This window comes from Macrobrachium nipponense, chromosome 31, assembly GCF_015104395.2.
Source record: "Macrobrachium nipponense isolate FS-2020 chromosome 31, ASM1510439v2, whole genome shotgun sequence".
Classification (NCBI taxonomy): domain Eukaryota; kingdom Metazoa; phylum Arthropoda; class Malacostraca; order Decapoda; family Palaemonidae; genus Macrobrachium; species Macrobrachium nipponense.
This window is the reverse complement of record NC_061093.1, coordinates 45,692,019-45,704,783: the sequence shown is the minus strand read 5'-3', so window position 1 is coordinate 45,704,783 and position 12,765 is coordinate 45,692,019. Positions and strand designations below refer to the sequence as shown.

General features: G+C 52.3%; 1 protein-coding gene across 1 annotated transcript in view; it reads right to left on the bottom strand.

Moving 5' to 3' along the window:
• The window catches only part of LOC135206833 (GON-4-like protein), a 169,722-nt gene extending 158,317 nt beyond the window's left edge, over window positions 1-11,405 (bottom strand). Inside the window, 1 exon segment of the mRNA XM_064238322.1 lies at window positions 11,164-11,405. The gene's annotated coding sequence lies outside the window, so the exon portion shown is untranslated.
• Window positions 11,406-12,765: the final 1,360 nt, after the last annotated feature.

Sequence of the window (12,765 nt, the reverse complement as noted above, 5' to 3'; positions counted from 1 at the left end):
TGTGGGAACTTAGAGGAGCTTCCTCGGCGAAGAAAAAACGAGGAAATCCGCTACCTGCTGAAGAGTGGCTCTGAGAAGAGATAGGCCCGTCTACGACACCAACCACCGAAGACGGCCAACTTCTCCTGGTACACAGCTGCAGAGGACTGACGGACGTTTTTGCCAGCCATCTCTGTTGCTGCGCTACGAAAAAAGCTTCTCGTTCGCAAGAGAAGGTGGATAACAGCCAGCCGTGAAGACGTAGGGGGGACTGGACTGCTCGGTGGTACCGCTCGACGTTTGGTGGCTGGCCGAGAAGGTTGTGCCAATGGGGAATCTCTCTCGGTTTCTCTTGCGAGAAGAGCCAGCAGGTCCGGATACCAAATGGCCTGTGGCCATTTGGAAGCCATCAGGATCATCCTGAGATTCGGGATGACCAGTGCTCGACTGATCACCTTGCGAATCAGGCCTGAACGGGGGAAAGGCATAGCAAAGAGGTTGTCCCACGGGTGTTGAAGAGCGTTCTCTGCAGTTGCCCATGGATCCGGCACGGCCGAGAAGAAACACCTGGAGCTTCCTGATGTGCCGGATGGCGAACAGATCCTCGACTGGTCGCCCCCGACAGGTCGAAGAGCCTTTCCGCCACGTCCCTGGTGTAGAGACCATTCGGTCCTTATCACCTGATCCCGACGGCTGAGCTGTCTGCTACTACATTCCTTCCCTGGAATGTAGCGTGCCGCAGCTCTATTGAGTGTGCCTCGGCCCACTCGTGCACCTGCCGAGTCAACTGATACAACGGGAGAGACACTAGGCACCCCTGTTTGTTGACGTAAGCCACCACCAGTGGTATTGTCGTACATCAACACCACTGAGTGTCCCATCAAGCGGTCCTGGAACTCTTAGAGAGCGAGGAACGCTGCCTTTAGTTCCAGTACATTGATGTGAAGGTGCTTTGTCGTTCTCGTACCACACTCCTGAAGTCCGCAACTCTTCCAGGTGTGCACCCCATCCTCGGTCGATGCGTCTGAGAGCAGCTGCATGTCCGGGGGAGAGTGCGCGGAGGCACTCCTCTTAAGGGGTTCCTGTCGTCCAGTCACCTGGCTAGTCCTGCCTCAGCCTCCTGTGTCAGTGACCATGGAAGGCTTGGTTGGATCCGTCGCCTGTGACCAACTCTCCTTTGGTCTCCCTGAAGAGACCGCGAGGTGAAGACGCCCGTTAGGGACTGGCTTCCCGAGACGACAGGTGGTCCGATCACGACTTGCCATTGCTGAGCTCCCTGTTCCTGCCGAGACAGGAACTGGTTGGCTGCCTCCCTGAATCTGCTACCGTGTCGATCAGCATACCCAGGTACTTCATCCTCTGCTTGTGCTCGAGATCGGACTTTTCGAAGTTCACAACGATCCCCCGATCGCGACAGAACTCGAGCAGGTCGATCCCTGTCCTGTAGTAACTGCGAGCGGTAGCTCGCCAGGACTAACCAATCGTCGAGATACCCCATCAGACATATCCCGTGCGAATGGCCCCAAGCAGACAGCAGAGTGAACACTTGCGTGAACACCTGTGGGGCGGTTGAGAGACCGAAGCAACGTGGCCTGAGCTGGTACACCGTCCCCGTCGAGGATGAAGCGGAGGTACTTCCGAAGGACTGATGAATGGGTATTTGTAGATACGCATCCTTCAAGTCCACTGAAAGCATGAAATCGTTCTCCCTGATAGAGTCGAGCACTGAGCGTGCCGTCCTCCATCGTGAACCGGGTCTGGCGAACCAACCGGTTCGGGGGAGAGAGATCTATCACTGGGCGCCAGCCTGTCGTAGACTTTTTCCACCAGGAAGAGTCGGCTGTAAAGCCCGGTGACTGATCCGTACCGATTTCTACAGTTCTCTTGCTCAGCATGGTCTTGATCTCCTGTCTCAATGCTACGTCCTTCGATGCCCCTGGAACGTACGCCTGCTGTTGGACCGGGTCCCAATGGCTGGCCAGGCACCCCCCACTTCCGGCAGCAGGTGAGGGGAACGCCGTCCTTCCACTGTGAACGTCGTCTGGTTGGGGCTGATCGAGACCTGACAGGAGAGAGCCGATACCGCTCCGAACCTCATTTCCAGTTCCTCGTCGAGGTTCGAAACCTCAGGAGGACCGAAGGGATATATAAATACGATGTCCGAAGACACGTAGAAACGCCTCTGTGCGCAGTAGAGGAGGTGAAGGAGCTTGTTCGACCGTCCAGAACCGAGAGAGCCTTCTTGTCCGGAGACGAGAGACTACCTGGCTCAACACAGTCGGCAAGCTCCGATCGCGGCAGACCCACCGTTCGATTTGGATCCCATTCTCGGGCCCGGGCCCCAAAACGACTCGAGCCGAGACGTGGCTCTGCTGGTGGGAGCGGCGATCCTTCCCCGAGGTCATTGAGCTGACGAATCACGCCGTAACCTCGGCAAAGTTCCTCTGGATCTCGGAAGTCACAGCATCTTGCAGAGTGGGACCGTTAAGCCCTTCGAACAAGAGCATATTCCGAGAACCTTCCTCCTAAGAAGGGGGAACAGCGACAGCCCTCTCGGTCTTCCCCATCCACTTGCGCATACGTCCTGGCCGGTCCAAGAACCGTGCCTGGTACGTAGGGCGCTGTGGTGGGATCATGAGGGGCGCACCCCTCACGATCACTCCTCAATACCTCGCTCCTCCCGGTGTAACCCGAGGAGGTTGAAGGTACGGGAGAGGCAGACCTGACGCTCCCTCTTTGCTCGCTGGCATAACCAGCAGGCTTTGAGGGCTGCAGGCGATCGTCAACCCGCGGTGGCGATCGACTGCAGTCCCTGGTCGAACCGTCTCGCTGTGGAGAACGGCTGGACTGAGCACAGCGGCCCCGATCTCGAGTGTCAGAAGAGCTGGTGCTGGTTGCCGTACCCGGTCAGTGCTTTCTTGTGAGAGCGAAACGGTCAGGCGACCTGCAGGCTCCACTGTCGCAGTGAGACCGGTGCTTGTCCTCACGGCACGTCACGTCGCTGGTTCCAGCCGTGGCTGGCACCGGCGAACGGGAGGACCTCTTCCCAGCCTCAGCCCGTGGTCGGTCGTGGACCGTCACGTCCCCGGGTAGCCAGCTGTTCACCGCGAGAGTGAGAGCTGGTCTGGTGAGAGTCGCATGAGCGGCTGTCACCAGTCTTCCGCCCCGTGCCGTGAACCTGACGCTGAGCGGACTCAGAGGTCTGGTTCTTGGCTGCACGGTCGCTGGTAGGCGACCGTACACTCGGTACCTCCGCGAACGAGAGGCCGAGACGGACCCTGATGCAGTGGCAGAACCACTGACACCAGGCGAGGAAGTACCGGTGTTAGCCGGTACCCCTCTGGTCCCCGTAGTCTTCTTCCTTGCGGAAGAAGAGACGGGCCCCGCTCCCGAAGGAGCAGGAGGACCAGCGGAAGGAACCCTCCCGTCCCACCGAGGTGAGACGGGTCCCGAGAAGCTCCCGAGGAAGCTTCTTAGGAGGGAGGAGGCGACCTTCTTCTTCCTCGGCTGTAAAGCCTTAGAAGTCGAAGGGGAAGAGGCGGCGGCCGACGACGATGAAGAAGATGAAGACGACGACCACGACACCTTCCTCTTCTTCTTCGTCAGCTTCCTCAGGACAGACGTAAGATCTGCTATCCAGGGCGGAGCCGGGGCTGCTGTAGCCGAAGCCACAGGGCCCGGACGCACCTGTACAGACAGACCAAAGTCTGGGGTAGTACCACCACGAACAGGGACGACATCAGCAGGTATGGGCATCTCAGGAACAGCAGGCACGGCCAGCACAGCATGGTAGGGACAGCCAGCGCAGCAACGGCAGGAACAGCCAGCGCAGCAACGGCAGGGACAGCCAGCGCAGCAAACTGCAATGGACAGTCAGCCAGAATCGGCAGGTACGGGCAGGCCAGCACCGGAAACACAGGAAGTGGAGCAGCAGCCAGCAAAACATCCTGGTACCGCCCGGCGGCAGGTCAGGGGCGAGCTCTAGGGCAGCGGAAGTGTGGTCGCTGCAGCGCGGCAACCACGAGCGGCGGCGGCACGCCCCCCTCTCGGTACGGCGAACGGCACTTCACAGCGGCTGTAGGCAAGACTGTTACCACGTGAGGCGAGTACACCAGGTGAGGAGGGACGTCGTCACCTGGTTGCGTGGTCACCACTCCATGGGTGACCGCAGTAGGCCCAGACATAGAACCGCGCCCAGCCCCTGACACCAGCACGCCCTGCAATTGGAAGGACGCCCATACCTCACCAAGGTCCACCCCTTCGTGGTCAGTAGCACCTGCGGTAAAATTAATAGTAGTAGCGATTAATGGGGGGGAAATCCCTCCCCGTTGGGCGGGGGTTTGAATCCCACCCCGAACGAGTGGGGGAAGACCCTAATAATGACAATTGTACATTGGGCATCGAGCGCCCTCCCCCGCGCTCGACGGACTCGGGCGAGGAGAAGAACGCCGATAACCTCCCCCCCCCCCAAGGGGAAGAGCCATCTGTGGGAACTGAGCGTGGGGGGGTCTCGTTCCCCACCCCCGCACAGTACCCATGTACCCAACAACAATATAAGAGCCCGAGAGCAATCGTGCCATCGGCACGAATACAAGGCATAAGGATCAATTCCCTGACTGAGCGGAACTTGAACCAAATAATATTGATGCAATCAATATTTAAATAATAAGGAAAGACAAAATGAAAATGCATCTTGCAAAAAACGATTCACTTCACAAAATGAATAAGGCTCGGATCGAGCGGCATTTGCGCCCTCGGTACCGAGCGCAAGGGTGAAAGGTTTTCATTCCTTACCTTTATGGATCAAGGTTGTTCTGGAAACCTTGAGTCCACAAAAGAATTGATGCAATCAACAAATATATGAAAATGAAAAGACTACTGCGGCTTGCGATTTTTCACTTCATACAAATAAAAAAGGGGAAGGATCAATTCCCGTGAATAGCGGAACATTGAATCCCAGTCAACAATGCAATCTCAATAAAAAAAAATGAAAATGAAAAAGAACTGCACTTGTTGCGATTTCACTTCATTCAAAATCCAAAAGAAAAAGGGGGAAGGATCAATCTCCGGGTAAGCTCGGAACCTGATCCAAAATGAGTATTGCTACAATAAAAAAAAAAAATATATGAAAATGAAAAGAATACTGTACTTTTGCGATTCCACTTTCATACTGAATAAGTTTCCGTGCCGAGCGCATTCGTTCGGCAACGGGCATACAGGTCAAAAAAATATAAATGAAAAGAGCACTTACTTACGATTTTCATCTACACATTTCCAACCCAATATACGCTCGGAGCGAGCGCTCCCGCCCTCGGCACCGAGCATACACAATACGAGGATCATCTGGGAAAATGAATTCCCACAATTACGCCCTTCAGTCCCGGCACTCGGGTAATCGGAGGGCGTTGTGAAACCAAGATCCTTTAATTCACATTGAATTCAATGAAATGATTGTACTTACAATTCAGTTTCACTAGATACATAGAAAAAGAAAAACACAATCATGCGAAAGCAAACGACGATGAAGCGGGCAGAGAGCGATGATACACGTCCACACGCCAGCAGGCCGAAAGCAAAAGTGATTTGTTTACCTCCCAGTCGCGCGCTGCGCGCGCCTGTCGGACAAGCAGTTAACTACCGAACCCCTTGTTCGAAAGCTTACGAACCTATCCAGCTGCCGCTAGTACCTTCCTATTGTAAAAAGGACGAAGGTTTGTATGCCGTGTCGGAACAAATACGTAGTATATTTGTAGGATTCTGAACAACGATCTCCATCCTAAATTCTTTCCTTCAAGAAAACAAAATAAGGATTGGAGATCGACCACCTTCGTTCTCTATTAAAGAGAGTGAAGGAGAAGTCTTCCTCGAAGAAAGCTTCAATGGTGAACAGAATACTAAGACGATAGTTCCAGCCAAACTGGATATTCCCGTCCGTTCTTCTCTATTCCAGGTTGGTCGCCTACTGTGAGATAGTCTTCTTTCAGCAGCAGTCTTCTTCCTAATGCTAGAAATTCCAGGAATTCGAGCATAGGCGAGGTTCCCGATTATCGTGTAACATATCGGGGATTCTCGTCTCGCTCACTTTGGACCGTGGTCTCGCCTAAGTGTTTGGAGATCGTAAGAAACTCTCACTCTGAATGCGCTAGAAATTCCGTAGAATTCTAAGCAGTCTGCGAAACCCCCACCGAATTCGTCAAACGATATCGGCTGGTGGTCCTCTCGATTCCCGTAGAAATCGAGAATGGGGCAGGATCCCTCCTCAACGACCCTGGGCTTACGTCAGGTAGGACCCGAAGGTCCCCCCCTGGTAGCGCAGTCCCCAACGTGGGATCCTACAGAGAAATCTCTGTAGGATCCTTCCCCTTTCCCTCGTAGCCGTAAGGAGAGAGGGAATGGGGGAGGAATTGGATACTCGCTCGCCTTCCCAGTGGAACTAGCAGTTGGAGAAGAGTAGGAGCAGCCATCGCCTTGCGGCGATGGCCTCTCAGAGTCTGGGAAACGTATCGTCAGGAGAAAATCGTTTTTCCCGAGGAGGGTTACGAACTCTCATCTGTAGGTAAGGGTCTGCCGCCACTGTGAACGTCGTCTGGGTGGGGCTGATCGACACCTGACAGGAGAGAGCCGATACCGTCCTCCGACTCATTCCAGTCCTCGTCGAGGTCGAAACCTCTCAGAAGGACCGAAGGAGTAATTTAAATACGGTGTCCGAAGACACGTAGAAACGCCGCTGTCGCAGTAGAGGAGGTGGAAGTAGCTTGATCGACCGGCCAGAACTGAGAGAGCCTTCTTGTCCGGAGACGAGAGACTCTGGTTCAAGACAGAATCGGTAAGCTCCGATCGCGGCATACCCACCGTCGGTTTGGGTTCCCTCTCGGGCCCCAAAACGACTCGAGCAGAGACATGGGCTCTGCTGGTGGGAGCGGTGATCCTTCCCCCCGGTCGTTGTGCTGACGAATCAGTGCAATAACCTGGGTAAAGTTACTCTGAATCTCGGAAGTTACAGCGTCTTGAGGAGTAGGGACCCGTCCCAGTCCCTCCAACAAGAGCAGCTCCCAGGACCCTCCTCCTTCAGAAGAAGACCAGCAACAGATCCCTGACGGTTGCCTCCAATCACTTGCGCGTACGTCCTGGTTGGTCCTAAGACCAACCTGGCACGTGCGGCGTCGTGACGGGGATCGTGAGCGGCGCATCTCTCACGATCACTCCTATATACCTAGCTCTTCCTGGCGTATGCCGAGGAAGTTGAAGGTATCGGAGAGACAGAACTGACGCTACCCCCTCTCCCCCCCCACCCCCTGACGGTCGCCTCCAATCACTTGCGCGTACGTCCTGTGGTCCCTAAGACCATACGTGGCACGTGCGGCGTCGTGACGGATCGTGAGCGGCGCACCTCTCACGATCACACTCCTAGCTACCTCGCTCTTCCCGGTGTAGCCCGAGGAAGTTGAAGGTAGTGGAGAGACAGACCTGACGCTCCCCCCCCCCCCCGCTCGCTGGCAGGACCAGCGTACTGTGGGGGGCTGCAGCCGATCACCAACCCGCGGTGGGGATCGATCTGCAGGCCTGGCCGTGCCGCTCACCTGTGGCGAGCGGCTCGACTGAGCACGTCGACCCCGGTCCCGTGCGTCAGACGAGCTGCTGCTGGTCACCGTATCCGCCCGGTCCCTGTGGGAGCGGCGGTCAGGTGACCTGCAGAGCTCGCTTTCGCCGTGAGACCGGTGAGCGTCCTCGCGGCACGTCAAACCGCTGGTACCAGCCGAGGCTGGTACCGTCGGGTCGAGGGGACCTGGGGGACCTCTTCCCAGCCTCACCCGTGGCCGGTCAGAGACCGTCACGTCCACCACCCGAGGTACCGGCTGGTCGCTGCGAGAGCCGCCGCTGGCCTGGCGAGAGTCACCTGAGCGGCTCTCGACAGTCTTCTGCTCCGTGCCTCGGTCATGACGCTGAGCGAACTCAGGCGTCTTAACTTTGGCTGCACGGTCCACACCGAAGGAGATCGTACACTCGGAACTTCTCGCGGACGAGAAACCGAGCCGGTACCTGGCTTAGCAGCAGAGCTGCCAAGACCAGGCGAGGGTGTACCAGCGGATTAAGCCAGCCACACCCTTGGTCCCCGTCTTCTTCTTCTTCTCAGAAGGGGAGACGGGCCCCGTTCCCGAAGGAACAGGAGGACCAGCAGAAGAACCCCCCCGTCACACCGGAATGTGACGAGCCCTTCGAAGTTCCCGAAGGAGTCTTCTTAGGGGGAAACAAAACCCGGTTACCAGCTGGTCGCTGCGAGAGCGGCCGCTGGCCTGGCGAGAGTCACCTGAGCGGTTCTCGCCAGCCTTCTGCTCCGTGCCGTGGTCTTGGCGCCGAGCGAACTCTGGCGCCGAAACTTTGGCTGCACGGTCTCCCGAGGGAGAGCGTACACTCGGGATCTCCCGCGAACGAGAGACCGAGCCGGAACCTGGCGTAGCGGCATCGCCGCTAGCACCAGGCGAGGAAGTACCAGAGCTAACCGATACTCCTCTGGTCCCCGTCTATCTCTTCCTTACGGAAGGGGAGACGGGCCCCGCTCCCGAAGGAGCAGGAGGACCAGCAGAAGGACCCCCCGCCGTCCCACCGAGGTGGGACGGGCCCTTAGAAGTTCCCGAAGGAGACTTCTTAGGGGGGGGAGGCAGCCTTCTTCTTCTTCGGCTTATGCCTTAGAAGTCGAAGGGGAAGAGGGCCAGGCAACCAGACAGAAGATGACACCTTCCTCTTCTTCGTCAGCTCACGCAGGACAGTCGTCAGGTCCTCCATCCAGGCCGGAGTCGGGCCTATTGCCGAAGCAACACGGCCCGACTGCACCTGTCCGGAAGGACCTGGGACTGGGGAAGACACACCATGGGCAGGACCAGCATGGACAGGCGCAGGAACCAGGAGCGACAGGAACAGCAACCAGCTCAGGAGCGGCAGGAACAGCGGCAGCGGTAAACACAGAAGGGACAGCCAAGCAGTAGCGGGAACCACATCAGCGACAGGTACGGCAGGCCAACCCCAGCCATCGCCTCGTAGAATCATCGGCAGCCAGCGTGGTACTGGCGGCCGGTCCAGGGGCGAGCTGTGGAACAGCGGAAGTCTGGGGCAGGCAACACGAAGAAAAACACAGGCGGCGGCGGCATACCCCTCCTCGGTACGGCGGCGACCGGCCCTAGAAGCGGCAGACGGCGTCACCGACACAGCATGGGGAGTGTAGACCAGCGGGGGGGGGGGGGAAGCAGCATAAGCGGCCGTGAAGGTTGTAGTGGAGACCACTCCAAGGTCACCGCCCCAGACCTCGCTAGACTCTGCAGCAGATCGTGGATGCTAGGCACGCCCTGCAGCCGCAGTGGTCCCATACCTGTCCAAGGTCGTCTCCCAACGGCTGTAGCACCTGCGGTAGCACAGACAGATTAGTAAGAGGGGTTTCCCTCACGCACGGGGGGGGAGACATGCCCCCACCCCGAACGGAAGGAAGACCCCAAAAACAAAATACGAGGAAGCTGAGCGGGGGGGCAGGAAAGAAGACGAAGAATCGGATACCAAGGGAGTCGCGGGAGAGCTTTCCGACGACTTCCTGGCAGACCTTCGCTTCCCCTACCCCCGCACAGCAGTGAAAAGTAATATGAAAATGAAACAGAATACTGCACTTGCGATTCACTTCATAGAACTTAAAGAGGGAAAAATCAATTCCCGGTAAGAGCGGAAACTTGATCCATATAATATGATGCTATCATAAATATATATGAAAATGAACAATACTGCACTTGCTATTTTCACTTTCACAGCAATAAATCGTAAGGATTAATTCCCGGGTAAGAGCGGAAATTGATCCAAAATTAAATTTGATGCAATTAATAAATGAAAATGAAAAGAAAACTGCATTGCGAATCCACTTTCATTGCATTCTATTCATACAAAATAAGAGGCTCTTGCCGAGCGCAATCAAGCTCTCGGCAACGAACGCACAGGGCAAAAATATAATGAAAAAGAGTACTTACATCTTTCAATTACACACTTTCGCCCAAAATACATGACTCGGCGTGAGTGCGCCCGCCCTCGGCACCGAGACATAATTCAAGGGTTCAATTCATGAAAAGAGCGGAAATCGCCGTCTCTACGGCGATAGCTCCATGTTGATTCATAATTAAGTAATGAAAATGAAAACAGTGTACTTACAGTTTCATTTTCAAGTCAAACCAAACCATTAGTAGAAAACACAATATAAACAAAGCATACGACGATGAAGCGGGCAGAGAGCGATGACGAAACACGTCCTTCACACCCGCGGCCGAAAGCAAAAGTGATTCTTCACCTCTCGGCGCGCGCGGCGCTGCGCACGATCGACAAGCAGTTAACTACCGTTCTCCCCTTGTTCGAAGCTTACGACCGTCCCAGCTGCCGCTAGTTACCTTCCTATTGTTAAAGGACCGAGGGTTTGTATTACGTATCGGAACAAACATATTTTACGAAGAGCTCACATGCTTATTTTAGTTCGTATGGGGCTTTCATATATCACATTATGTTGACGAAACTTCAGCCTTTTAAATGGTATGCTTAGAGTTGCAATTGTATTCTTGTTTCACCAATTAAATATCGAGTGAATAAGACCCGTCCACCGTGATGAGGGTTGGCCTGCCATGGTGTTCTACCCTAAATCTTAAAATATGGCCTTAATTTATAACTTTGGAGAACATACTTCAAAAGGAGAGTAGAGGTCTTGAGCTCCTGCTATACTAACCACCAACAACTCATGACTGATGACCATCTCCGGTGTCAGGTCGTGTTAAAGTACTTTTTCGGAGGGTGGCCAAAACTGCGGTAGTCGGTGAGTTGGCCAGTCCACTCGATTGTTTACTCTAATAGTAAGGTAGTACTAAGTGTTTTCTCCTAAATTACTCAATTAAGGCTAGGTACTAGCCTAGTAATGGCACTTAATTAGTAAGGCTAGGTACTACCTACTAGGCTAGCTAGGTAGTAATGGCATTGGGCTAATTAAAGAGCTTTTTCGGGAAGCGGCCGCGTTCCGAGAGAGGTGGCAGCTATGTCGCCGCTCGGTCATTTAAAATATTGGGTAGTTTGTAACAATAACAGTGACATTCACTCCAATGAACGCAATACAGCTCTTATACTAGCCTAGGTTATGGCTTCAAAATGGCTTGGGTACCCCTCACTACCTACCTTGAAAGAACTGCCGTTGATCACGGAATCAAAAGGTGTTTTTGCCTAGTGCGTGGGTAAAATATATCACGGCAACGTATTTACCCATGTAATTTAAACAAATCCCACAGAAACAAACAATTTATAGGCCGCAGGATCAATGTTGAAGCTTGTTTTTAATGCTTTAAATGTAAATAGTAGTAGTAGTAGTAAGCGAGATATAACTTTGAAACGGCTCCCTTGCTTGTTTTATTCCGCCTTTGTTTGTGTCTTTAAGTTTTTTCTCTCCGAAACACCACAATTCTTTAAGAAATTCTCTCCTATTTTCAACTTCCCTCTCAGTAGATCGGCAAATAAGAGTACATTATCGATCAATTCCTCTGTATTTTCCTGATATGGCTGCTGCATATAACTATATCTAAATCTAATCTCATTGTATGCTGGACAGGAGAGTAAGAAATGTTTTAAATTTTTATTTTTTCCTCACAGCACAAACATTTTGTATCTTCTCCTTTTAGTTCTATCATTCAATCGTAGTGTATCTAGTCTGGCCCATCTGGCCCTACTGTTGTTGTCCTTTCATTAATTTCTTTCTGGCAAGTTTTACTGACCCAGTTGTTTATTATTTCTTTTAGCTGTTTACCTTTAACCAATTCAATTTTACTTAGTTTATGTTTAATTCTTTCATATATTCTTTTAGTTGGTCAGTCTGCCATAGATTAAGCTTGCTTTATGTTAGCACTGGCTCTGACTTCTGACGTATTTTCTTGGCCTTTCTTGCATGCCAAGCCTCAGGTACTGAACATTAAAAAAATTGAGAGAAATACTGTCTGTAAACTGTTCCGAAGATATTTCAGTAGCATGCTAATCTTTCCACCTAATGAAAAATAATTTGTACTTAAACAATATCTCTGCTATCAATTATTCCTATTTCAATAATTTACACACAATATTGGAATTAAAACAACATGTGGCGAATAAGAATAGATTTATTTCATTTTTATAAGCACACAATCCAACAAAAAATAACATATATTACAAATCTCTTAGGAAGTAAACACTGATGAATTTACACAGATGTGCAAATGAATAATTCAGAATTTAATGCATATGGAGAGAGAGAAGAGAAAAGAGAGGAGAGAGAGAGAGAGAGAGAGAGAGAGAGAGACGAGAGAGAGAGAGAGAGAAGATAGAGAGAGAGAGAGAGAGAGAGAGAGAGAGAGAGATTTATGTATGTTTGCATTTGCGTTTGAGAGCATTTATATGTATATTTATATGTATATGTATATATATATATATATATGATATATATATATATATATATATATATATATATATATATCATACAATTTCATGTCTATTAGGTACGAGTATATAGACAGACATACATTTAAATGTAGGTACAAGCACGCTTTAACATGCCTGCTGGCTGTTGCATACTTAGGTGTGTGTGTGTGTGTGTGTTTTATGAAGCGATCTTCCCAAAATAATGTATTGTTTGAGATCTTGTCATAAATGTACATTCATCATGAGTAAGCAACTGAAAATAGACATGCTGGTCATCAGCCTAAACCTAACCAGAGATGTCGAGAAGTTAATTACTATGAACGATATTTCATCATA